Here is a 27,574-nt window from a genome sequence, read left to right as displayed (position 1 = left end):
CACTCCTGAAAGATGTCCATACAATCTGTACTTGACGGAGGAGGCTTGAAAGTCATCTAGACTGACCCTATATTATTATTATTATTATTATTATTATTATTATTATTATTTATATTTATTATTATCATCATCATCATCATTAATACATCCATGCAAGAAGACACATCTAAAGCACTCCTGAAAGATGTCCATCCAATCCGTATTAGACGGAGGAGTCTTGAAAGTCATCTAGAGTGATCCTATATTATTATTAATATTATTATTATCATCATCATCATTAATACATCCATGCAAGAAGACACATCTAAAGCACTCCTGAAAGATGTCCATACAATCTGTACTTGACGGAGGAGGCTTGAAAGTCATCTAGACTGACCCTATATTATTATTATTATTATTATTATTATTATTATTATTATTATTATTATTTATATTTATTATTATCATCATCATCATCATTAATACATCCATGCAAGAAGACACATCTAAAGCACTCCTGAAAGATGTCCATCCAATCCGTATTAGACGGAGGAGTCTTGAAAGTCATCTAGAGTGATCCTATATTATTATTAATATTATTATTATCATCATCATCATTAATACATCCATGCAAGAAGACACATCTAAAGCACTCCTGAAAGATGTCCATCCAATCTGTACTAGACGGAGGAGTCTTGAAAGCAACCCTTAATCCATTCCAGTTTGAAGGGGATCCCTAAAGGTCATCCAAACCGAACCTCGACTTTGAAACAGAGGCCAGATGGACGCCTTTCGGGAACATTCCTATTATGTCCGGAGGGACATCTATCTGGAGGGATCCAAAGGTGCCTTCCTTTATGGGGACGGGCTAGATGACCTTTGGGAGACCCTGATATGAAACCCCATCGTACAGACTTGAACCTTTTAAGTTTTATTCTCTCTTTTTCTGGAGACAAAGGAGTGATTTCATCGGCTCTTTTTTCCCCCCTAAAAGCCCACCAACAGCGCCCGGGCCTCCCTTCTGAGTCAACCCAAAGGGGATTTAGCCGCCTTAAGCTTCATAATTAATGTAAACTTTGCCTGGAATATCTCTGTATTATCGCTATTGTTCTCCAGGCCTTCCCGTGATGCTTTGGGCCGTGTTTCATTCCTCTTTTTCTATCTATTCAGAGCTCGAAGAAATATAGGAGTTGCGACGGGGCCCGAAAGGTCATCTAGTCCAACCCTCGGACGAGGCACAAATCCCATTGGGAAACCAACCCAATAATAATAATAATAATAATAATAATAATAATAATAATAATAGCATGCAAAGATACTGTGGGACTTCCGAATCCAGTCTGACAAAGTTCTGGAACACAACACACCAGACATCACAGTTGTGGAAAAGAAAAAGGTTTGGATCATTGATGTCGCCATCCCAGGTGACAGTCGCATTGAAGAAAAACAACAGGAAAAACTCAGCCGCTACCAGGACCTCAAGATTGTACTTCAAAGACTCTGGCAGAAACCAGTACAGGTGGTCCCGGTGGTGATGGGCACACTGGGTGCCGTGCCAAAAGATCTCAGCCGGCATTTGGAAACAATAGACATTGACAAAATTACGATCTGCCAGCTGCAAAAGGCCACCCGACTGGGATCTGCAGCATCATCCGAAAATACATCACACAGTCCTAGACACTTGGGAAGTGTTCGACTTGTGGTTTTGCGAAACGAAATCCAGCATATCTATCTTGTTTGCTGTGCCATAATAAAATAATAATAATAATAATAATAATAATAATAATAATAATAATAATAATAATAATACATCACACAGTCCTAGACACTTGGGAAGTGTTCGACTTGTGGTTTTGTGATATGAAATCCAGCATATCTATCTTGTTTGCTGTGTCATAATAAAATAAATAATAGTAATAATAATAATAATAATAATAATAATAATATGAAATCCAGCATATCTATCTTGTTTGCTGTGTCATAATAATAAAATAATAATAATAATACCCCAAAAAAACATCGACTATCAAACATCTAAGAAATCTCACAAAATTTCGCATCTGCTGTACATAGATGACCTGAAGCTGTATGGGAAAACAGAAACAGAAATCCAGTCTCTGACTAACACTGTCTGAATTTTTAGCACTGATATCAGCATGGAGTTTGGCTTGGACAAATGTTCGACAGTGGCATTGAAGAAAGGAAAAATAATTGAAAGTCAAAATCATTGAAATAAAATAATAATAATAATAATAATAATAATAATAATAATAATAATAATAGGGCCGCGTTTCGCTCCCCTTTTTGTATCTATTCAGAGCTCGAAGAAATATAGAATATGAGATGCAATGGGATCCCGAAAGGTCATCTAGTCCAACCCTTGGCCGAGGCAAAAATCCCATTGGGAAACCAACTCAATAATAATAATAATAATAATAATAATAATAATAATAATAATAAATTTATTATTTATTTAAAAAATTATTTTAAAAAATCCCATTGGGAAACCAACCCAATAATAATAATAATAATAATAATAATAATAATAATAATAATAATAATAAATTTATTATTTATTTAAAAAATTATTTTTAAAAATCCCATTGGGAAACCAGTCCTGCGAGATAGCCTTCATAAGGAAGGCCATCTGTCGGGAAGGATTGAATGGTGTCTCTATTGCAGGTCGGACTGGGTGGACTAGATGACCTTTGGGGTTCCCAAAGGTCATCTAGTCTGTCAATGGAAAAAGATGTTTTGATGTTGCAAAATAATATTCCGAACTCCATCCGATAATATAGGAGATGTGATGGGGTCCCCAAAGGTCATCTAGTCTGTCAATGGAAAAAGCCCATTGTGGGGTAGCCTTGACTAAGGAAGGATGTAGGAAAATATATTCTGAATTCTGATTGGCCATTGATGCCGAGCAGAGTGGAGGGTGAGCCCTGGCCCCTCAATGCCCAAGAGAGAAGAAATAGATGAGTAACTCCATAGACATTCATGCGGAGACGACTATGCATCTTTGCAAAGACGGATTGAGATCTGAGGCCTTAAAAGCCCTTCTTAAAGCCGCAGGTAAGACCGAGGATTTGGGTTTTGCAGGTAAAGGCAGGTGAGGCTCAACGCCGGCTTCACTTTGTGGCAAAAGAAAAAACGAGGAGCCAACGAATATGATTCCCATCACACCGAGACATGGGTAGAGATACTATTGGACTAGATGACCTTTGGGGTTCCCTTCCAATTGTAATGGAATCGAGACTGCCTTGGAATCTCCTATTTTGGAAGTCTTTAAGCAGACACTGCTTGGCCATCTGTCGGGGGGGATTGAATGGTGTCCCTCTCGATTATTATTATGTTTATATTTGTTTATTTAGATGTCTTTTGAGGTTCCCTTCCAATTGTAATTGGAATCTGTCTTCTTTCTCTGGAGGTCCTTAGTCAGAGGCTGGATGGCTATCTGTCGGGAGGGATTGAATGGTGCCTTTCTCTAATTAATGGCATTATAGACTGTTTGGTGAACTTCCATTCTCTGGAGGTCCTTAAGCAAAAGACTGGATGGCTATCTGTCGGGAGGCGTTGAATGGTGTCCCTTTCTATATTATTATTATTATTATTATTATTATTATTATTATTATTATTATTATGTTTATTTAGATGACCTTTGGGGTTCCCTTCCAACTGTGATTGGAATATGTCTCCTTTCTCTGGAGGTCTTTAAGCAGAGGCTGGATGGTCATCTGTTGGGAGGGATTGAATGGTGTCCCTTTCTATATTATTATTATTATTATTATGTTTATGTTTATTTAGATGACCTTTGGGGTTCCCTTCCAACTGTGATTGGAATATGTCTCCTTTCTCTGGAGGTCTTTAAGCAGAGGCTGGATGGTCATCTGTTGGGAGGGATTGAATGGTGTCCCTTTCTATATTATTATTATTATTATTATTGTGTTAATTTAGATGACCTTTGGAGTTCCCTTCCAATTGTAATTGGAATATGTCTCCTTTCTCTGGAGGTCCTTAATCAGAGGCTGGATGGCCATCTGTCGGGAGGGGTTGAATGGTGCCTTTCTCTATTGGAGAACAGGGTCAGTCTGGATGACCTTTAGGGTTACCTTCCAACTTCAATGACATTATAGAATTGTCTGGGGGATTTTCCTTCTCTGGAGGTCTTTAAGGAGAGGCTGGATGGTCATCTGTCGGGAGGGATTGAATGGTGTCCCTTTCTATATTATTATTATTATTATTATTATTATTATTATTATTATTATTATGTTTATTTAGATGACCTTTGGGGTTCCCTTCCAATTGTAATGGAATCAAGACTGCCTTGGAATCTCCTATTTTGGAAGTCTTTAAGCAGACACTGGTTGGCCATCTGTCGGGAGGGATCGAATGGTGTCTCTCTCTATTGCAGAAGGGAGGTCGGACTGGATGGACTAGATGACCTTTAGGGTTCCATTTCCAACTCTTGTGATTCTATGATTGATTGATTCATGCCTGTTGGAAGTCTTTAAGCAGACACTGCTTGGCCATCTGTCGGGAGGGATCGAATGGTGTCTCTATTGCAGAAGGGAAGTCGGACTGGATGGACTTCCAACTCTTGTGATTCTATGATTGATTGATTAATGCCCGGCCCGGCCTGGCCTGGCAGAAAAGGGTTGGGCTCGATGAGCCTTGGGGTTCCCATCCAACTCTAATGGAATTATGAAGCAGAGGCTGGATGGCCATCTGTCGGGAGGGATCGAATGGTGCCTTACTCTGTTGCACCACAGGGTCAGTCCGGATAGCCTTTGGGGTTCCCTTCCAAGTCTAATGGCATTATAGACTGTATGGTGGGCTTTCCTTCTCTGGAGGTCTTTAAGCAGAGGCTGGGTGGCCATCTGTCGGGAGGGATCGAATGGTGCCTTTCTCTATTGGAGAACAGGGTCCGTCTGGATGGCCTTTGGGGTTCCCATCCAACTCTAATGGCATTATAGACTTGTCTGGGGAGCTTTCCTTCTCTGGAGGTCTTTAAGGAGAGGCTGGATGGTCATCTGTCGGGAGGGATTGAATGGTGTCCCTTTCTATATTATTATTATTATTATTATTATTATTATTATTATGTTTATTTAGATGACCTTTGGGGTTCCCTTCCAATTGAAATTGGAATATGTCTCCTTTCTCTGGAGGTCTTTAAGCAGAGGCTGGATGGCTATCTGTCGGGAGGGATTGAATGGTGCCTTTCTCTAATTAATGGCATTATAGACTGATTGGTGAACTTCCGTTCTCTGGAGGTCCTTAAGCAAAAGACTGGATGGCTATCTGTCGGGAGGCGTTGAATGGTGTCCCTTTCTATATTATTATTATGTTTATGTTTATTTAGATGACCTTTGGGGTTCCCTTCCAACTGTGATTGGAATATGTCTCCTTTCTCTGGAGGTCTTTAAGCAGAGGCTGGATGGTCATCTGTCGGGAGGGATTGAATGGTGTCCCTTTCTATATTATTATTATTATTATTATTATTATTATTATTATTATTATTATTATTATTATGTTTATTTTGATGTCCTTTGGGGTTCCCTTCCAATTGTAATTGGAATCTGTCTCCTTTCTCTGGAGGTCCTTAATCAGAGGCTGGATGGCCATCTGTCGGGTGGGATTGAATGGTGTCCCTTTCTATATTATTATTATTATTATTATTATTATTATTATTATTATTATTATGTTTATTTTGATGTCCTTTGGGGTTCCCTTCCAATTGGATGGAATCTGTCTCCTTTCTCTGGAGGTCCTTAATCAGAGGCTGGATGGCCATCTGTCGGGAGGGATTGAATGGTGCCTTTCTCTATTGGAGAACAGGGTCAGGCTGGATGACCTTTAGGGTTCCAATTCCAACTGTAATTAATGGCATTTTAGACTGACTCGTGAACTCCCCTTCTCTGGATGGGCCTCTGTCGGGAGGGTTTGGGTTGTGCCTCTCTCCTGTGCGGAAGGGGGCTTGTTTGGATGGCCTCTGGGCGCCTCCTCTCCGTTCCCAAAGCCCTCGCCCTTGTTCAGCCGGTTGCTCCTGTTTCCTTGGGCAATTTGTTCCGAATCTGTCAGGAAAACACCCCAAAACTGAGAGTCTGGAGGGCGTGAGCGAGAGAGTGCAAATATTCCCAAATTTGAAAAATAACAATAATTCAAAACGCATAGCAGCCAATGCAAATACAACAAAGAGGCCTTCTCCTTTATATGTAGGTTTAATCAGCCTTCCTGATGATTCTAGCCTTATTATTATCATCATCATCATCATCATCATCTTCACCTGGCCTTCCTGCTGATTCAAGCATGATGATGATAAAGATTATTATTATTAATAATAGTAATAATAATATCATATTCACCTGGCCTTCCCGATATTCTAGCCTTATTATTATTATCATCATCATCATCATCATCATCTTCACCTGGCCTTCCTGCTGATTCAAGCATGATGATGATAAAGATTGTTATTATTAATAATAGTAATAATAATATCATATTCACCTGGCCTTCCTAATATTCTAGCCTTATCATCATCATCATCATCATCATCATCATCATCATCATCTTCACCTGGCCTTCCTGCTGATTCAAGCATGATGATGATAAAGATTGTTATTATTAATAATAGTAATAATAATATCATATTCACCTGGCCTTCCTAATATTCTAGCCTTATCATCATCATCATCATCATCATCATCATCATCATCATCATCTTCACCTGGCCTTCCTGATGATTCAAGCATGATGATGATAAAGATTGTTATTATTAATAATAGTAATAATAATATCATATTCACCTGGCCTTCCTAATATTCTAGCCTTATCATCATCATCATCATCATCATCATCATCATCATCATCTTCACCTGGCCTTCCTGATGATTCAAGCATGATGATGATAAAGATTGTTATTATTAATAATAGTAATAATAATATCATATTCACCTGGCCTTCCCGATATTCTAGCCTTATTATTGTTATTATTGTCATCATCATCATCATCATCATCATCATCATCATCATCATCATCATCTTCGCCTGACCTTCCTGCTGATTCAAGCATGATGATGATGAAGATGATGATGATTATTATTAATAATAATAGTAATAATAATATCATATTCACCTGGCCTTCCCAATATTCTAGCCTTATTATTGTTATTATTGTCATCATCATCATCATCATCATCATCATCATCATCATCTTCGCCTGACCTTCCTGCTGATTCAAGCATGATGATGATGAAGATGATGATGATTATTATTAATAATAATAGTAATAATAATATCATATTCACCTGGCCTTCCCGATATTCTAGCCTTATTATACTTATTGTTATCATCATCATCATCATCATCATCATCATCATCATCATCATCATCTTCGCCTGACCTTCCTGCTGATTCAAGCATGATGATGATGAAGATGATGATGATTATTATTAATAATAATAGTAATAATAATATCATATTCACCTGGCCTTCCCGATATTCTAGCCTTATTATACTTATTGTTATCATCATCATCATCATCATCATCATCATCATCATCATCTTCGCCTGGCCTTCCTGCTGATTCAAGCATGATGATGATGAAGATGATGATGATAGTTATTAATAATAATTATAGTAATAATAATACAGTATCATATTCACCTGGCCTTCCTGATATTCTAGCCTTATTATTATTATTGTCATCATCATCATCATCATCATCATCATCATCATCATCATCATCATCTTTACCTGGCCTTCCTGCTGATTCAAGCATGATGATGATGATGATGATGATGATGATAGTTATTAATAATAATTATAGTAATAATAATACAGTATCATATTCACCTGGCCTTCCTGATATTCTAGCCTTATTATTATTATTGTCATCATCATCATCATCATCATCATCATCATCATCATCATCATCATCTTTACCTGGCCTTCCTGCTGATTCAAGCATGATGATGATGATGATGATGATGATTAATAATAATAGTAATAATAATATCATATTCACCTGGCCTTCCCAGTATTCTAGCGTTATCATTATTGTCGTCGTCATCATCATCATTATCATCATGTTTTCCTGGCCTTCCTCCTGACTCTAGCAATATTACTATTATTATTATTATTAATATCATATTCACCTGGCATTCTTGATATTTTAGCCTTGTTATTATTATTGTCATCATCATCATCATCATCATCATCATCTTTTCCTGGCCTTCCTGATGAAAATTAATTAAAATTAATAATAATATTATCTAATAACAACAACAACAATAATAATAAAATCAGCAGTAAGGCCAGGTGAATATAATAATAATAATAATAATAATAATAATAATAATAATAATAATAATATATTGCTATATTTATATATATTATATAATATTAATAGTAATAATAATAATATCATATTTATCTGGCCTTCCTGATATTCTAGCATTATTATTCTTATTGTTATCATCATCATCATCATCAACAACAACAACATCTTCGCCTGGCCTTCCTGTTGATTCTTGCATTATTATTGTTGTTGTTGTTATATTATTAGATATTATTATTATTAATTTTAATATTAATAATCATACTCACCTGGCCTTCCTGATGATTCTAGTATTATTAGGATTGTGTTGTCGAAGGCATTCATGGGTTGCTGTGAGTTCTTTGGGCTGTCTGGCCATGTCCCGGAAGCATTCTCTCCTGACGTTTCGCCCACATCTCTGGCAGGCATCCTCAGAAGTTGGAAACGAGGCAATTGGGGTTTCTGTCTCTGCGGAATAATGCCCAGAATGGGGGGGGAAAAAAGAGACAAGTGTGAATGTTGCAGTCGGCCACCTTGATGAGCATTGGAATGGCCTTGCAAGCTTCAAAGCCTGGCAGCTTCCTGCCTGGGGGGAATCTTTTTTTGTTGCCTTTATAGCAAGAAATCCAATGGCTGTGTTTTTCACGACTGTTTTGCACGATTGCACGGCAGAGACAGGCTTTTCCCCTGACTTGGCAAAACCGGGCCGGGCGTTGGCGCTTCCTTTCTTGCCGATCAAGACAGATGCCAATCTCGCTATCAAAGCGCTGCCTGAACCTCAGGCGCGATCACACACAAGGACACCGGGTGCGAGAACATGCCTTCCCCCCCGGTTTGCCCGGGAGTTGTAGTTTTGCAAGACCTTTCGCCTTCTCTGGAAAACACTGTGGAATTGGTTTGGTGCAGCACAATAACAACAAACAAACAACAATAAATTTATTGCCCAGCTAACCGAATTCTCGAGTTGGAAGGCACCCCCAAAGATATTGTATATTATATTATATATATATAATATATATATATATATATATATATATATATATATATATATACCAGCTGTGCCCAGCCACGCGTTGCTGTGGTAAAGTATGGTGGTATGGGAAATAAAGTATTGAGGAATTGGTGGTAGTTAAGGTAAAGGGTCCCCTGAGCTGAGTGGGTTGCTAGGAGACCAAGTGAGCAGAGCTTAGCCTTCTAACTGGCAGCAATTGGATAAAAACAATTATTCCTCTCCCTCTAATTAGGACTTTATTTTTCTTTTCTTTTTGTTGTATCAACCTAGAGGCATGGATGAAGGGTTGTGCTGTCAATTTTCGAGGTTGTGGGGTGTTTACTTTTGTTGTTTTGTCCGCCGCCGTGATGCCATCACTCTTTTATATATATACTAGCTGTGCCCGGCCACGCGTTGCTGTGGCAAAGTGGTGGTGGTATTGGTTAAAAATTGTTGTGTAATTTTTATTTGACGTTATTTGCATTTTTTTTATTAATTTTATTGTAAGTTATATTTTTATTTATTATATTTTATTATTTTCTTGTATTATTTTTAGTTATTTTCTGTTATTATAGTATTTTATTGTATTAATTTTTAGTGTTTTTTATTATTTTTTATTGGGTTGCTAGGAGACCAAGTTGGAGGAGCTTAGCCTTCTAACTGGCAGCAATTGGCTAAAAACAATTCTTCCTCTCCCTCTAATTAGGACTTTATTTTTCTTTTCTTTTTGTTGTATCAACCTAGAGGCATGGATGAAGGGTTGTGCTGTCAATTTTCGAGGTTGTGGGGTGTTTACTTTTGTTGTTTTGTCTGCTGCCGTGATGCCATCACTCATATATATATATATATATATATATATATATATATATATATATATAAAATAATATACCATATAAGCCGAGTTTTTCAGTCCTTTTCAGCCCTGATACTCGGGTGAGGGTCCTGGTTGGCTTATATTTGGGTCAGCTTATACTCGAGAATATATGGTACATTTATTATGTTTCTCTATTATTATTGGTATTATTACATTTATTATTTTAGTCTATAATTATTATTACATTTATTATTTTACTTTAGAGTTGGCTCATACTCGAGTATATATGGTACATTTATTATTATATTAGTCTATAATTATTATTACATTTATTATTTTACTCTAGAGTCGGCTTATACTCGAGAATATATGGTACATTTATTATGTTTCTCTATTATTATTGGTGTTATTACATTTATTATTTTAGTCTATAATTATTATTACATTTATTATTTTACTCTAGAGTCGGCTTATACTCGGGTATATATGGTACATTAATTATTTTTCTCTATTATTATTGGTATTATTACATTTATTATTTTACTCTAGTTGGCTTATACTCGAGTATATATGGTACATTTATTATTTTTCTCTACTATTATTGGTATTATTACATTTATTATTTTACTCTAGAGTCGGCTTATACTCGAGTATATATGGTACATTTATTATGTTTCTCTATTATTATTGGTGTTATTACATTTATTATTTTAGTCTATAATTATTATTACATTTATTTTACTTTAGAGTCGGCTTATACTCGAGTATATATGGTACATTTAATATGTTTCTCTATTATTATTGGTATTATTACATTTATTATTTTAGTCTAGAGTGGGCTTATACTCGAGTATATATGGTACATTTATTATTTTTCTCTATTATTATTGGTACAGTAGAGTCTCACTTATCCAACATAAACGGGCCGGCAGAACGTTGGATAAGCGAATATGTTGGATAATGAGAGATTAAGGAGAAGCCTATTAAACATCAAATTAGGTTATGATTTTACAAATTAAGCACCAAAACATCATGTTATGCAACAAATCTGGCAGAAAAAGTAGTTCAATACGCAGTAATGCTATGTAGTAATTACTGTATTTATGAATTTAGCACCAAAATATCACGATATATTGAAAACATTGACTACAAAAATGCGTTGGATAATCCAGAACGTTGGATAAGCAAGTGTTGGATAAGTGAGACTCTACTGTATTATTACATTTATTATTTTACTCTAGAGTCGGCTTATACTCGAGAATATATGGTACATTTATTATGTTTCTCTATTATTATTAATGTTATTAATGTTTTCCCAGTTTTTTTGTGGTAAGATTAGGTGCCTCGGCTTATATTCGGGTCTGCTTATACTCAAGTATATATGGTAATGTAATTTTATTGGTATCTCCGCTTATACTGGAGTCAATGTTTTCCCAGTTTTTTTTTTGTGGTCAAATTAGGTGCCTTGGCTTATATTCGGGTTGGCTTATACTCGAGTATATATGGTAATGTAATTCTATTGGTATCACAGCTTATACTGGAGTCAATGTTTTCCCAGTTTTTTTTTTGTGGTCAAATTAGGTGCCTTGGCTTATATTCGGGTTGGCTTATACTCAAGTATATATGGTAATGTAATTCTATTGGTATCTCGGCTTATACTGGAGTCAATGTTTTCCCAGTTTTTTTCATGGTAAAATTAGGTGCCTTGGCTTATATTCGGGTTGGCTTATACTCGAGTATATACGGTAATGTAATTTTATTGGTATCTCGGCTTATACTGGAGCCAATGTTTTCCCAGTTCTTTTCGTGGTAAAATTAGGTGCCTCGGCTTATACAGTAGAGTCTCACTTATCCAACACTCGCTTATCCAATGTTCTGGGTTATCCAACGCATTTTTGTAGTCAATGTTTTCAATACATCGTGATATTTTGGTGCTAAATTCGTAAATACAGTAATTACTACATAGCATTACTGTGTATTGAACTACTTTTTCTGCCAAATTCGTTGTCTAACATGATGTTTTGGTGCTTCATTTGTAAAATCATAACCTAATTTGATGTTTAATAGGCTTTTCCTTAATGCCTCCTTATTATCCAACATATTCACTTATCCAACATTCTGCCGGCCCGTTTATGTTGGATAAGTGAGACTCTACTGTACTTGGGTCGGCTTATACTCAAGTATATACGGTAATGTAATTGTATTGGTATCTCGGCTTATACAGTAGAGTCTCACTTATCCAACATAAACGGGCCGGCAGAAGGTTGGATAAGCGAATATGTTGGATAATAAGGAGGCATTAAGAAAAAGCCTATTAAACATCAAATTAGGTTATGATTTTACAAATGAAGCACCAAAACGCTAGACAACAAATTTGGCAGAAAAAGTAGTTCAATACGCAGTAATGCTATGTAGTAATTACTGTATTTATGAATTTAGCACCAAAATATCACAATATATTGAAAATATTGACTCCAAAAATGCGTTGGATAATCCAGAACGTTGGATAAGCGAGTGTTGAATAAGTGAGACTCTACTGTAGTTCTATATGCAGTAATGCTATGTAGTAATTACTGTATTTATGAATTTAGCACCAAAATATCACGATATATTGAAAATATTGACTCCAAAAATGCGTTGGATAATCCAGAACGTTGGATAAGCGAGAGTTGGATAAGTGAGACTCTACTGTAGTTCTATATGCAGTAATGCTATGTAGTAATTACTGTATTTATGAATTTAGCACCAAAATATCACGATATATTGAAAATATTGACTCCAAAAATGCGTTGGATAATCCAGAACGTTGGATAAGCGAGTGTTGGATAAGTGAGACTCTACTGTAGTTCTATATGCAGTAATGCTATGTAGTAATTACTGTATTTATGACTTTAGCACCAAAATATCACGATATATTGAAAATATTGACTCCAAAAATGCGTTGGATAATCCAGAACGTTGGATAAGCGAGTGTTGGATAAGTGAGACTCTACTGTAGTTCTATATGCAGTAATGCTATGTAGTAATTACTGTATTTATGAATTTAGCACCAAAATATCACGATATATTGAAAATATTGACTCCAAAAATGCGTTGGATAATCCAGAACGTTGGATAAGCGAGTGTTGGATAAGTGAGACTCTACTGTAGTTCAATACGCAGTAATGCTATGTAGTAATTACTGTATTTATGAATTTAGCACCAAAATATCACGATGTATTGAAAATATTGACTCCAAAAATGCGTTGGATAATCCAGAACGTTGGATAAGCGAGTGTCGGATAAGTGAGACTCTACTGTAGTTCTATATGCAGTAATGCTATGTAGTAATTACTGTATTTATGAATTTAGCACCAAAATATCACGATATATTGAAAATATTGACTCCAAAAATGCGTTGGATAATCCAGAACGTTGGATAAGCGAGTGTCGGATAAGTGAGACTCTACTGTAGTTCTATATGCAGTAATGCTATGTAGTAATTACTGTATTTATGAATTTAGCACCAAAATATCACGATGTATTGAAAATATTGACTCCAAAAATGCGTTGGATAATCCAGAACGTTGGATAAGCGAGTGTCGGATAAGTGAGACTCTACTGTAGTTCTATATGCAGTAATGCTATGTAGTAATTACTGTATTTATGAATTTAGCACCAAAATATCACGATATATTGAAAATATTGACTCCAAAAATGCGTTGGATAATCCAGAACGTTGGATAAGCGAGTGTCGGATAAGTGAGACTCTACTGTAGTTCTATATGCAGTAATGCTATGTAGTAATTACTGTATTTATGAATTTAGCACCAAAATATCACGATGTATTGAAAATATTGACTCCAAAAATGCGTTGGATAATCCAGAACGTTGGATAAGCGAGTGTTGGATAAGTGAGACTCTACTGTAGTTCTATACGCAGTAATGCTATGTAGTAATTACTGTATTTATGAATTTAGCACCAAAATATCACGATGTATTGAAAATATTGACTCCAAAAATGCGTTGGATAATCCAGAACGTTGGATAAGCGAGTGTCGGATAAGTGAGACTCTACTGTAGTTCTATATGCAGTAATGCTATGTAGTAATTACTGTATTTATGAATTTAGCACCAAAATATCACGATATATTGAAAATATTGACTCCAAAAATGCGTTGGATAATCCAGAACGTTGGATAAGCGAGTGTTGGATAAGTGAGACTCTACTGTAGTTCAATACGCAGTAATGCTATGTAGTAATTACTGTATTTATGAATTTAGCACCAAAATATCACGATGTATTGAAAATATTGACTCCAAAAATGCGTTGGATAATCCAGAACGTTGGATAAGCGAGTGTCGGATAAGTGAGACTCTACTGTAGTTCTATATGCAGTAATGCTATGTAGTAATTACTGTATTTATGAATTTAGCACCAAAATATCACGATATATTGAAAATATTGACTCCAAAAATGCGTTGGATAATCCAGAACGTTGGATAAGCGAGTGTCGGATAAGTGAGACTCTACTGTAGTTCTATATGCAGTAATGCTATGTAGTAATTACTGTATTTATGAATTTAGCACCAAAATATCACGATGTATTGAAAATATTGACTCCAAAAATGCGTTGGATAATCCAGAACGTTGGATAAGCGAGTGTCGGATAAGTGAGACTCTACTGTAGTTCTATATGCAGTAATGCTATGTAGTAATTACTGTATTTATGAATTTAGCACCAAAATATCACGATATATTGAAAATATTGACTCCAAAAATGCGTTGGATAATCCAGAACGTTGGATAAGCGAGTGTCGGATAAGTGAGACTCTACTGTAGTTCTATATGCAGTAATGCTATGTAGTAATTACTGTATTTATGAATTTAGCACCAAAATATCACGATGTATTGAAAATATTGACTCCAAAAATGCGTTGGATAATCCAGAACGTTGGATAAGCGAGTGTTGGATAAGTGAGACTCTACTGTAGTTCTATACGCAGTAATGCTATGTAGTAATTACTGTATTTATGAATTTAGCACCAAAATATCACGATGTATTGAAAATATTGACTCCAAAAATGCGTTGGATAATCCAGAACGTTGGATAAGCGAGTGTCGGATAAGTGAGACTCTACTGTAGTTCTATACGCAGTAATGCTATGTAGTAATTACTGTATTTATGAATTTAGCACCAAAATATCACGATGTATTGAAAATATTGACTCCAAAAATGCGTTGGATAATCCAGAACGTTGGATAAGCGAGGGTCGGATAAGTGAGACTCTACTGTACTTGAGTCAATATTTTCTCAAGTTTTTTCGTGGTAAAATTAGGTGCCTTGGCTTATATTCGGGTCGGCTTATACTCGAGTATATACGGTATATATATATATGCACCCAAAGCGTCTTAGACGAGATGAAAAGCCAGGCAGGTGCCAAAGAGGAAGCGGGGAAGGTGTGTTGGCTTGCGATGTTGCGTTTTGTGCGTTTCTTTGTCACGCCAGCCGCCCTTTCCTTACCTGTCGGACCGGCTCCGGCGCCTCTGACTCACCTGCCGCTTTGACACGAAACTGCCCACCTTGCGAGCGAGCGAGCGAGCGCCCGTCATCGTCGCCTTTCAGGTGCTGCCAAGACCGGGATCCCCGGGGCAAGCGAGATCCTAACAAAAATGCTGGACCATTCTAACAACTATCATGTCAGACGACACAGAGAAGCCATTGAAATCCACAAGCATGTGGACAACTTCAACAGAAAGGAGGAAACCATGAAAATGAACAAAATCTGGCTACCAGTATTACAAAACTCCAAAATCAGAACAGTAAATAAAAAGCAATACTCTGAAAACAGAGGATTTCCAGACATGAATCAACCAAGGGCAGTTAACGACTCTAAACAAAGGATGCCCCAGAGGCAGGAAGAAGACAGCAGATAAGCTTTTCAATGCTAATTAAAGTGATTAACTACACAACATTCACACTGACCTCTCTCACCCTAGACTTTCCACAGATATATATTAACCTCTTTGCTTAGTTTTCTCCATACCTCACAACCTCTGAGGATGCCTGCCATAGATGTGGGCGAAACGTCAGGAGAGAATGCTTCTGGAACATGGCCACACAGCCCGAAAGACACACAACAACCCTGTGATCCCGGCCATGAAAGCCTTCGACAACACAGAGATCCTATTTCTCCGGCTTCATTTTTTTGGACTGATTTGGGGTCAAGAAAATATCTGCCTGCGCGGATATCCGTCAATGTCACTCATGTCTAAGCGGGAATTATTATTATTTTTTTAAAAATTAAAAATTGTATTTTGTTATTTATTTTTTATTCATTTCAAGATTCATTTTAATATAGACTAGCTGTGCCCGGCCACGCGTTGCTGTGGCAAAGTGGTGGTGGTGTTGGTTAAACATTGTTGTGTAATTTTTATTTGACGTTATTTGTATTTTTTAATTAATTTTATTGTAAGTTATCTTTTTATTTATTATATTTTATTATTTTCTTGTATTATTTTTAGTTATTTTCTGTTATTATAGTATTTTATTGTATTAATTTTTTAGTGTTTTTAATTATTTTTTTAGTGTTTTTTATTATTTTTTATTGGGTTGCTAGGAGATCAAGTTGGAGGAGTTTAGCCTTCTAACTGGCAGCAATTGGATAAAAGCAATTATTCCTCTCTCTCTAATTAGGACTTTATTTTTCTTTTCTTTTTGTTGTATCAACCTAGAGCCGTGGATGAGGGGTTGTGTTGTCAAATTTCAAGGTCGGGGGGCCTGTAGTTTTGTTGTTTTGTGGGTCGCCGTGATGCCATCACTCTTTTATATAGATAGATATATTTAATTTATTTATAGTATTTATATCCCACCCTTCTTTCTCACCCCAAAGGGACTCAGGGCGGATTACAATGAACACATATATGGCAAACATTCAATGCCAACAGACAAACAACATACAGTATAGACAGACACAGAGGCATTTAACATTTTTTTTCCAGCTTCACGATTCCGGCCACAGGGGGAGCTGTTGCTTCACCGTCCACTAGTGGCTGTACTTCCTCATTCCTTTCCTCGTGTTTTGCTGGCAGTTTTTATGATGTTGTAAATTAGTTAAATTAGCCTCCCCACATAAAGCGTACCTAAATTTCCCTACTTGACAGATGCAACTGTCTTTCGGGGCTGCATAGGTCAACAGCAAGCCGGGGCTATTAATGGTCGGGGGCTTAACCCAACCCAGGCTTTGAACTCATGACCTCTTGGTCAGTAGTGATTTATTGCAGCATATGGGAGTTCTATAAGAGATGTTGTTTATTTATTTGCTGCATTTATATGCCGCCCTTCTCACCCCAAAGGGGACTCAGAGCGGCTTACAAATTAAATTTACATACAATATTATATTATTAGCATAGTACAATACTGGCAATATATTACTATATTGTACTATATCTATATATGGTAATATTATTAGTAATATTACATGTAAAATATAATATATTATAAAATATAATAATATTATTATAGATGTTGTAGGCCTTCTTCTGAATGCGCACAGGTGACGGTATCATCGGCATATGGGAATTCTATCACAGATGTTGTTGTTGGTCTTCTCCTGAATGCGTATAGGTTACGGTATCATCGGCATATGGGAGTTTTATAAGAGATATTGTTGTGTCCTTGGTTTTGCCTTTCCTAACATGACCCATGCCATGTAGGTCTTCTTCTGAATGTGCATAGACTACGGTATCATCAGCATATGGGAGTTCTATAACTGATGTTGTTGTAGGTCTTCTTCTGAATGTGCATAGACTACGTTATCATCAGCGTATGGGAGTTCCATAACTGATGTTGTTGTAGGTCTTCTTCTGAATGTGCATAGACTACGGTATCATCAGCATATGGGAGTTCCATAACTGATGTTGTTGTAGGTCTTCTTCTGAATGTGCATAGACTACGGTATCATCAGCGTATGGGAGTTCTATAACTGATGTTGTTGTAGGTCTTCTTCTGAATGTGCATAGACTACGGTATCATCAGCATATGGGAGTTCCATAACTGATGTTGTTGTAGGTCTTCTTCTGAATGTGCATAGACTACGGTATCATCAGCATATGGGAGTTCCATAACTGATGTTGTTGTAGGTCTTCTTCTGAATGTGCATAGACTACGGTATCATCAGCATATGGGAGTTCTATAACTGATGTTGTTGTAGGTCTTCTTCTGAATGCATATAGGTTACAGTATCATCGGCATATGGGAGTTCTATAAGAGATGTTGTTGTGACCTTGTTTTTGCCTTTCCCAACACGACCCATGCCATGTAGGTCTTCTTCTGAATGTGCATAGACTACGGTATCATCGTCATATGGGAGTTCTATAAGAGATGTTGTAGGTCTTCTTCTGAATGTGCATAGACTACAGTATCATCGGCATATGGGAGTTCTATAAGAGATGTTGTAGGTCTTCTTCTGAATGTGCATAAAGTACGGTATCATCGGCATATGGGAGTTCTATAAGAGATGTTGTAGGTCTTCTTCTGAATGTGCATAGACTACGGTATCATCGTCATATGGGAGTTCTATAAGAGATGTTGTAGGTCTTCTTCTGAATGTGCATAAACTACGGTATCATCGGCATATGGGAGTTCTATAAGAGATGTTGTAGGTCTTCTTCTGAATGTGCATAGACTACGGTATCATCGGCATATGGGAGTTCTATAAGAGATGTTGTAGGTCTTCTTCTGAATGTGCATAAACTACGGTATCATCAGCATATGGGAGTTCTATAAGAGATGTTGTAGGTCTTCTTCTGAATGTGCATAGACTACGGTATCATCGGCATATGGGAGTTCTATAAGAGATGTTGTAGGTCTTCTTCTGAATGTGCATAGACTACAGTATCATCGGCATATGGGAGTTCTATAAGAGATGTTGTAGGTCTTCTTCTGAATGTGCATAAACTACGGTATCATCAGCATATGGGAGTTCTATAAGAGATGTTGTAGGTCTTCTTCTGAATGTGCATAAAGTACGGTATCATCGGCATATGGGAGTTCTATAAGAGATGTTGTAGGTCTTCTTCTGAATGTGCATAGACTACAGTATCATCGGCATATGGGAGTTCTATAAGAGATGTTGTAGGTCTTCTTCTGAATGTGCATAGACTACAGTATCATCAGCATATGGGAGTTCTATAAGAGATGTTGTAGGTCTTCTTCTGAATGTGCATAAACTACGGTATCATCAGCATATGGGAGTTCTATAAGAGATGTTGTAGGTCTTCTTCTGAATGTGCATAGACTACGGTATCATCAGCATATGGGAGTTCTATAAGAGATGTTGTAGGTCTTCTTCTGAATGTGCATAAACTACGGTATCATCGGCATGTGGGAGTTCTATAAGAGATGTTGTAGGTCTTCTTCTGAATGTGCATAGACTACAGTATCATCGGCATATGGGAGTTCTATAAGAGATGTTGTAGGTCTTCTTCTGAATGTGCATAGACTACAGTATCATCGGCATATGGGAGTTCTATAAGAGATGTTGTAGGTCTTCTTCTGAATGTGCATAGACTACAGTATCATCGGCATATGGGAGTTCTATAAGAGATGTTGTAGGTCTTCTTCTGAATGTGCATAAAGTACGGTATCATCGGCATATGGGAGTTCTATAAGAGATGTTGTAGGTCTTCTTCTGAATGTGCATAGACTACGGTATCATCGGCATATGGGAGTTCTATAAGAGATGTTGTAGGTCTTCTTCTGAATGTGCATAGACTACAGTATCATCAGCATATGGGAGTTCTATAAGAGATGTTGTAGGTCTTCTTCTGAATGTGCATAAAGTACGGTATCATCGGCATATGGGAGTTCTATAAGAGATGTTGTAGGTCTTCTTCTGAATGTGCATAGACTACAGTATCATCGGCATATGGGAGTTCTATAAGAGATGTTGTAGGTCTTCTTCTGAATGTGCATAAAGTACGGTATCATCGGCATATGGGAGTTCTATAAGAGATGTTGTAGGTCTTCTTCTGAATGTGCATAGACTACGGTATCATCGGCATATGGGAGTTCTATAAGAGATGTTGTAGGTCTTCTTCTGAATGTGCATAAAGTACGGTATCATCGGCATATGGGAGTTCTATAAGAGATGTTGTAGGTCTTCTTCTGAATGTGCATAGACTACGGTATCATCGGCATATGGGAGTTCTATAAGAGATGTTGTAGGTCTTCTTCTGAATGTGCATAAAGTACGGTATCATCGGCATATGGGAGTTCTATAAGAGATGTTGTAGGTCTTCTTCTGAATGTGCATAAAGTACGGTATCATCGGCATATGGGAGTTCTATAAGAGATGTTGTAGGTCTTCTTCTGAATGTGCATAGACTACAGTATCATCGGCATATGGGAGTTCTATAAGAGATGTTGTAGGTCTTCTTCTGAATGTGCATAAACTACGGTATCATCGGCATATGGGAGTTCTATAAGAGATGTTGTAGGTCTTCTTCTGAATGTGCATAAACTACGGTATCATCGGCATATGGGAGTTCTATAAGAGATGTTGTAGGTCTTCTTCTGAATGTGCATAGACTACAGTATCATCGGCATATGGGAGTTCTATAAGAGATGTTGTAGGTCTTCTTCTGAATGTGCATAAAGTACGGTATCATCGGCATATGGGAGTTCTATAAGAGATGTTGTAGGTCTTCTTCTGAATGTGCATAGACTACAGTATCATCGGCATATGGGAGTTCTATAAGAGATGTTGTAGGTCTTCTTCTGAATGTGCATAGACTACAGTATCATCGGCATATGGGAGTTCTATAAGAGATGTTGTAGGTCTTCTTCTGAATGTGCATAAAGTACGGTATCATCGGCATATGGGAGTTCTATAAGAGATGTTGTAGGTCTTCTTCTGAATGTGCATAGACTACAGTATCATCGGCATATGGGAGTTCTATAAGAGATGTTGTAGGTCTTCTTCTGAATGTGCATAAAGTACGGTATCATCGGCATATGGGAGTTCTATAAGAGATGTTGTAGGTCTTCTTCTGAATGTGCATAGACTACGGTATCATCGGCATATGGGAGTTCTATAAGAGATGTTGTAGGTCTTCTTCTGAATGTGCATAAAGTACGGTATCATCGGCATATGGGAGTTCTATAAGAGATGTTGTAGGTCTTCTTCTGAATGTGCATAGACTACGGTATCATCGGCATATGGGAGTTCTATAAGAGATGTTGTAGGTCTTCTTCTGAATGTGCATAAAGTACGGTATCATCGGCATATGGGAGTTCTATAAGAGATGTTGTAGGTCTTCTTCTGAATGTGCATAAAGTACGGTATCATCGGCATATGGGAGTTCTATAAGAGATATTGTAGGTCTTCTTCTGAATGTGCATAGACTACAGTATCATCGGCATATGGGAGTTCTATAAGAGATGTTGTAGGTCTTCTTCTGAATGTGCATAGACTACGGTATCATCGGCATATGGGAGTTCTATAAGAGATGTTGTAGGTCTTCTTCTGAATGTGCATAAAGTACGGTATCATCGGCATATGGGAGTTCTATAAGAGATGTTGTAGGTCTTCTTCTGAATGTGCATAGACTACGGTATCATCGGCATATGGGAGTTCTATAAGAGATGTTGTAGGTCTTCTTCTGAATGTGCATAAAGTACGGTATCATCGGCATATGGGAGTTCTATAAGAGATGTTGTAGGTCTTCTTCTGAATGTGCATAAAGTACGGTATCATCGGCATATGGGAGTTCTATAAGAGATATTGTAGGTCTTCTTCTGAATGTGCATAGACTACAGTATCATCGGCATATGGGAGTTCTATAAGAGATGTTGTAGGTCTTCTTCTGAATGTGCATAGACTACGGTATCATCGGCATATGGGAGTTCTATAAGAGATGTTGTAGGTCTTCTTCTGAATGTGCATAAAGTACGGTATCATCGGCATATGGGAGTTCTATAAGAGATGTTGTAGGTCTTCTTCTGAATGTGCATAAAGTACGGTATCATCGGCATATGGGAGTTCTATAAGAGATGTTGTAGGTCTTCTTCTGAATGTGCATAAAGTACGGTATCATCGGCATATGGGAGTTCTATAAGAGATGTTGTAGGTCTTCTTCTGAATGTGCATAAAGTACGGTATCATCGGCATATGGGAGTTCTATAAGAGATATTGTAGGTCTTCTTCTGAATGTGCATAGACTACAGTATCATCGGCATATGGGAGTTCTATAAGAGATGTTGTAGGTCTTCTTCTGAATGTGCATAGACTACGGTATCATCGGCATATGGGAGTTCTATAAGAGATGTTGTAGGTCTTCTTCTGAATGTGCATAAAGTACGGTATCATCGGCATATGGGAGTTCTATAAGAGATGTTGTAGGTCTTCTTCTGAATGTGCATAAAGTACGGTATCATCGGCATATGGGAGTTCTATAAGAGATATTGTAGGTCTTCTTCTGAATGTGCATAGACTACAGTATCATCGGCATATGGGAGTTCTATAAGAGATGTTGTAGGTCTTCTTCTGAATGTGCATAGACTACGGTATCATCGGCATATGGGAGTTCTATAAGAGATGTTGTAGGTCTTCTTCTGAATGTGCATAAAGTACGGTATCATCGGCATATGGGAGTTCTATAAGAGATGTTGTAGGTCTTCTTCTGAATGTGCATAAAGTACGGTATCATCGGCATATGGGAGTTCTATAAGAGATATTGTAGGTCTTCTTCTGAATGTGCATAGACTACAGTATCATCGGCATATGGGAGTTCTATAAGAGATGTTGTAGGTCTTCTTCTGAATGTGCATAGACTACGGTATCATCGGCATATGGGAGTTCTATAAGAGATGTTGTAGGTCTTCTTCTGAATGTGCATAAAGTACGGTATCATCGGCATATGGGAGTTCTATAAGAGATGTTGTAGGTCTTCTTCTGAATGTGCATAGACTACGGTATCATCGGCATATGGGAGTTCTATAAGAGATGTTGTAGGTCTTCTTCTGAATGTGCATAAAGTACGGTATCATCGGCATATGGGAGTTCTATAAGAGATGTTGTAGGTCTTCTTCTGAATGTGCATAAAGTACGGTATCATCGGCATATGGGAGTTCTATAAGAGATATTGTAGGTCTTCTTCTGAATGTGCATAGACTACAGTATCATCGGCATATGGGAGTTCTATAAGAGATGTTGTAGGTCTTCTTCTGAATGTGCATAGACTACGGTATCATCGGCATATGGGAGTTCTATAAGAGATGTTGTAGGTCTTCTTCTGAATGTGCATAGACTACGGTATCATCGGCATATGGGAGTTCTATAAGAGATGTTGTAGGTCTTCTTCTGAATGTGCATAGACTACGGTATCATCGGCATATGGGAGTTCTATAAGAGATGTTGTAGGTCTTCTTCTGAATGTGCATAAAGTACGGTATCATCGGCATATGGGAGTTCTATAAGAGATGTTGTAGGTCTTCTTCTGAATGTGCATAAAGTACGGTATCATCGGCATATGGGAGTTCTATAAGAGATGTTGTAGGTCTTCTTCTGAATGTGCATAGACTACAGTATCATCAGCATATGGGAGTTCTATAAGAGATGTTGTAGGTCTTCTTCTGAATGTGCATAGACTACAGTATCATCGGCATATGGGAGTTCTATAAGAGATGTTGTAGGTCTTCTTCTGAATGTGCATAAAGTACGGTATCATCGGCATATGGGAGTTCTATAAGAGATGTTGTAGGTCTTCTTCTGAATGTGCATAAAGTACGGTATCATCGGCATATGGGAGTTCTATAAGAGATGTTGTAGGTCTTCTTCTGAATGTGCATAAACTACGGTATCATCGTCATATGGGAGTTCTATAAGAGATGTTGTAGGTCTTCTTCTGAATGTGCATAGACTACGGTATCATCGGCATATGGGAGTTCTATAAGAGATGTTGTAGGTCTTCTTCTGAATGTGCATAAACTACGGTATCATCGTCATATGGGAGTTCTATAAGAGATGTTGTAGGTCTTCTTCTGAATGTGCATAGACTACGGTATCATCGGCATATGGGAGTTCTATAAGAGATGTTGTAGGTCTTCTTCTGAATGTGCATAAACTACGGTATCATCGTCATATGGGAGTTCTATAAGAGATGTTGTAGGTCTTCTTCTGAATGTGCATAAACTACGGTATCATCGGCATATGGGAGTTCTATAAGAGATGTTGTAGGTCTTCTTCTGAATGTGCATAAACTACGGTATCATCGGCATATGGGAGTTCTATAAGAGATGTTGTAGGTCTTCTTCTGAATGTGCATAAACTACGGTATCATCGGCATATGGGAGTTCTATAAGAGATGTTGTAGGTCTTCTTCTGAATGTGCATAGACTACAGTATCATCGGCATATGGGAGTTCTATAAGAGATGTTGTAGGTCTTCTTCTGAATGTGCATAAACTACGGTATCATCGGCATATGGGAGTTCTATAAGAGATGTTGTAGGTCTTCTTCTGAATGTGCATAGACTACGGTATCATCGGCATATGGGAGTTCTATAAGAGATGTTGTAGGTCTTCTTCTGAATGTGCATAGACTACAGTATCATCGGCATATGGGAGTTCTATAAGAGATGTTGTAGGTCTTCTTCTGAATGTGCATAAACTACGGTATCATCGGCATATGGGAGTTCTATAAGAGATGTTGTAGGTCTTCTTCTGAATGTGCATAAACTACGGTATCATCGGCATATGGGAGTTCTATAAGAGATGTTGTAGGTCTTCTTCTGAATGTGCATAGACTACGGTATCATCGGCATATGGGAGTTCTATAAGAGATGTTGTAGGTCTTCTTCTGAATGTGCATAGACTACGGTATCATCGGCATATGGGAGTTCTATAAGAGATGTTGTAGGTCTTCTTCTGAATGTGCATAGACTACGGTATCATCGGCATATGGGAGTTCTATAAGAGATGTTGTAGGTCTTCTTCTGAATGTGCATAGACTACAGTATCATCGGCATATGGGAGTTCTATAAGAGATGTTGTAGGTCTTCTTCTGAATGTGCATAAACTACGGTATCATCGGCATATGGGAGTTCTATAAGAGATGTTGTAGGTCTTCTTCTGAATGTGCATAGACTACAGTATCATCGGCATATGGGAGTTCTATAAGAGATGTTGTAGGTCTTCTTCTGAATGTGCATAGACTACGGTATCATCGGCATATGGGAGTTCTATAAGAGATGTTGTAGGTCTTCTTCTGAATGTGCATAGACTACAGTATCATCGGCATATGGGAGTTCTATAAGAGATGTTGTAGGTCTTCTTCTGAATGTGCATAAAGTACGGTATCATCGGCATATGGGAGTTCTATAAGAGATGTTGTAGGTCTTCTTCTGAATGTGCATAAACTACGGTATCATCAGCATATGGGAGTTCTATAAGAGATGTTGTAGGTCTTCTTCTGAATGTGCATAAAGTACGGTATCATCGGCATATGGGAGTTCTATAAGAGATGTTGTAGGTCTTCTTCTGAATGTGCATAAACTACGGTATCATCGGCATATGGGAGTTCTATAAGAGATGTTGTAGGTCTTCTTCTGAATGTGCATAGACTACAGTATCATCAGCATATGGGAGTTCTATAAGAGATGTTGTAGGTCTTCTTCTGAATGTGCATAAACTACGGTATCATCAGCATATGGGAGTTCTATAAGAGATGTTGTAGGTCTTCTTCTGAATGTGCATAGACTACAGTATCATCAGCATATGGGAGTTCTATAAGAGATGTTGTAGGTCTTCTTCTGAATGTGCATAAACTACGGTATCATCGGCATATGGGAGTTCTATAAGAGATGTTGTAGGTCTTCTTCTGAATGTGCATAAAGTACGGTATCATCGGCATATGGGAGTTCTATAAGAGATGTTGTAGGTCTTCTTCTGAATGTGCATAGACTACAGTATCATCAGCATATGGGAGTTCTATAAGAGATGTTGTAGGTCTTCTTCTGAATGTGCATAAACTACGGTATCATCAGCATATGGGAGTTCTATAAGAGATGTTGTAGGTCTTCTTCTGAATGTGCATAGACTACAGTATCATCGGCATATGGGAGTTCTATAAGAGATGTTGTAGGTCTTCTTCTGAATGTGCATAGACTACAGTATCATCAGCATATGGGAGTTCTATAAGAGATGTTGTAGGTCTTCTTCTGAATGTGCATAAAGTACGGTATCATCAGCATATGGGAGTTCTATAAGAGATGTTGTAGGTCTTCTTCTGAATGTGCATAGACTACAGTATCATCAGCATATGGGAGTTCTATAAGAGATGTTGTAGGTCTTCTTCTGAATGTGCATAAACTACGGTATCATCAGCATATGGGAGTTCTATAAGAGATGTTGTAGGTCTTCTTCTGAATGTGCATAGACTACAGTATCATCGGCATATGGGAGTTCTATAAGAGATGTTGTAGGTCTTCTTCTGAATGTGCATAAACTACGGTATCATCAGCATATGGGAGTTCTATAAGAGATGTTGTAGGTCTTCTTCTGAATGTGCATAAAGTACGGTATCATCGGCATATGGGAGTTCTATAAGAGATATTGTAGGTCTTCTTCTGAATGTGCATAAAGTACGGTATCATCGGCATATGGGAGTTCTATAAGAGATGTTGTAGGTCTTCTTCTGAATGTGCATAAAGTACGGTATCATCGGCATATGGGAGTTCTATAAGAGATGTTGTTGTGACCTTGTTTTTGCCTTTCCCAACACGACCCATGGCTTGTAGGTCTTCTTCTGAATGTGCATAAACTACGGTATCATCAGCATATGGGAGTTCTATAAGAGATGTTGTAGGTCTTCTTCTGAATGTGCATAAAGTACGGTATCATCGGCATATGGGAGTTCTATAAGAGATATTGTTGTGACCTTGGTTTTGCCTTTCCCAACATTTATTTATTATTTATTTATGTACAGTATTTATCTCCCGCCCTTCTTTCTCACCTCGAAGGGGACTCAGGGCGGATTACAATGAACACATATAGGGCAAACATTCAATGCCAACAGACAAACAACATTCAGTTTTAGACAGACACAGAGGCATTTTAACATCTTTCCAGCTTCACGATTCCGGCCACAGGGGGAGCTGTTGCTTCACCGTCCATTGGTGGCTGTTCTTCCTCTTCTTTTCCTCGTGAGCAGTTTTATGGTGTTGTAGATTAGTTAAATTAGCCTCCCGCATAAAGCGTACCTAAATTTTCCCTACTTGACAGATGCAACTGTCTTTCGGGGCTGCTAGGTCAACAGCAAGCCGGGGCTATTTTTTTTAACGGTTGGAGGCTTAACCTGACCCAGGCTTCGAACTCATGACCTCTAGTGATTTATAGCAGCTGGTTACTAGCCAGCTGCGCCACAGCCCGGCCCCTGGCTTGTAGGCCTTCTTCTGAATGCGCACAGGTGACGGTATCATCGGCATATGGGAATTC

At 37.7% G+C, this 27,574-nt stretch overlaps 1 protein-coding gene across 1 annotated transcript in view; it reads left to right on the top strand.

Moving 5' to 3' along the window:
* Positions 1-27,574, top strand: part of nectin4 (nectin cell adhesion molecule 4) — a 67,919-nt gene that overhangs the window by 14,380 nt on the left and 25,965 nt on the right.

This window comes from Anolis carolinensis, unplaced genomic scaffold (assembly GCF_035594765.1).
Source record: "Anolis carolinensis isolate JA03-04 unplaced genomic scaffold, rAnoCar3.1.pri scaffold_14, whole genome shotgun sequence".
NCBI classification, from domain to species: Eukaryota; Metazoa; Chordata; class Lepidosauria; order Squamata; family Dactyloidae; genus Anolis; species Anolis carolinensis.
This window is presented reverse-complemented; position numbering and strand designations above follow the sequence as displayed.